Here is a 2138-nt window from a genome sequence, read left to right as displayed (position 1 = left end):
TTAAAGATGTTAAGATTTGCACTGGGTGTGACTAGGATGGACAGGATTAGGAATCAGTATATTAGAGGGTCAGCTCAGGTTGGACAGTTTGGAGACAAAGCAAGAGAGGCGAGATTGCGTTGGTTTGGACATGTGCTGAGGAGGGATGCTGGGTATATTGGGAAAAGGATGCTAAGGATGGAGCTGTCAGGTAAGAGGAAAAGAGGAAGGCCTAAGATGAGGTTTATGGATGTGGTAAGAGAGGACATGCAGGCGGTTGGTGTGAAAGTGCATGATGCAGTGGACAGGAAGAAATGGAAACAGATGATCCGCTGTGGCGACCCCTAACGGGAACAGCCAAAAGATGATGACCTTTTGCTGTATCTAAAACCAGACAGTAGCCACACCCCTAATTTCACCTATCCCCTTCCCTTTACCCACCCTCTCCACCCACATCCACACCCATTTTGTGATGTAATTTGCCATGTCAGGTGAGGCTTATTTTTCCATGATCACATTACGTTAGTGCTGCTTTCCTTTTAAAAATGTAGTTCATAGTCTGAATTTTAACAAACAACAGCATTCTCTTTGTTTTATTAAACAGAATACCAGAGTTGGTATTTTCCAGACTATTGGACAATTGTTTTGATTTCTGTTTAGTCCAGAAAAAAATCCAGACAATTGGCAAGGCTAACTATATCCTTTTAGGTAAGATTTTTGGCAAACTTATCTCTTTTACATCAGATGTTCTCAGACATGCAAATAATTTAGACAGCCATTATACCAAGATTATTTTGGAGTGGGGCCACTAAGCCAAAGGCCATCAAAATGTCTCAGTGTTTTTTTTGAACTAGAGGACTGTTAGGGCAGCTGCACAAATCAAGTTTTTAGTAACTGAACACAGTGACTTAAACCTGATGCTGATTTTAGCATGTGGATAGCATTCACTTAAACGATTTTTCATGGGACTTGTTTGTTCTGCAGTTACAACTATATGCTCATGAATATTTAAAATAGATAAATATGAGATATAAGCAAGTATTTATAATGCTTGGCACAGGAAGAGTGGGGAGAACAGCATGCAAAACATGCTGGTGGTTGAGGGCCATTTATGGCCTCATTGCCCCGTTTTCATTTTTCATTACTTTTCTGAACCACAGGTAATTTTGTACCCCTCCAAAAGGGTGGAGAATTTAGTCAGGTATAATTATGATTCATGGCTGAGCCAAGGAGGCATTGTATATGCCATCTGGTTGTTATTGGGGAAGAAATGGCAAGTACTTGTGGATGGATGCCAACTGGCACATAATGTGAAAAAAAATAGTTTTTGGTGTTTAAACATATTTTCATATGGTTTGAATTTTAATATTTTAAATACAAGTTAATGGATTTAGTGTATGTAAATGAGTTATGGACTGAAATAGTTGCACAGGCTAACAATGTCTCTGGAAATTTGTGTGTTAGAGAACCACAGTTAACAATTGAACATTTGTGATGACTAAACACAAACATTGTTGTTGCCTCATGATCTGGCTGAGAGTTTGATGGAGTCACAGCTAAGCAGCTATTCCTCCTGGCTCTGAGTGTCAGTAGCAATAAATCTTGTCTGTTGGATTTGGTTTAACCTGCTTACCTGGTGATTTTGTTCCAGTCATCGACTGAAATATTCTGCATTATTTGGAAGGACTGTTGGGGACTCTGATCTCTGGTTCATCTTTTCGTTTTTTATTAGTTGTCAGTAGAAATACTTGGGTGACTGGCACTGTGAGTTTTACCCACCACCTCTTTCAAAACTAAGTCCATAGACATCGAGCCAAGAGCAATAAGGGGGGGGGGTGATTATGCTCACATTTCCCCTGTTCATTCCCCCCTACTTTTCCAAACTGCTTGGTAATTTTGTATCCCATCAAAGTGATGGAGAATTTGGTCAAGGTATAATTATGACTCACGGCTGAGCTGAGGAGGCACTGTGTATGCCACCCAGTAGTCATTGTGTGAAAAAAATAGCTGGCACAGGCAGGAGGATGCCAACATGCACCTAATGGGGAAAAGTTCAGTTTTTGATGTTTAAACACATTTCATATGGTTTGAATTTTATTATATTACAGAAACGTTAATGGATTTGGTTTATATAAATGAGTTATTGAACAAAATGGTCA

Source organism: Protopterus annectens, chromosome 3.part0 (genome assembly GCF_019279795.1).
Source record: "Protopterus annectens isolate FY-2018-M chromosome 3.part0, PAN1.0, whole genome shotgun sequence".
Lineage (NCBI taxonomy): Eukaryota > Metazoa > Chordata > Ceratodontiformes > Protopteridae > Protopterus > Protopterus annectens.
The sequence above is the reverse complement of the archived record's forward strand: the minus strand, read 5'-3'. Positions refer to the sequence as shown.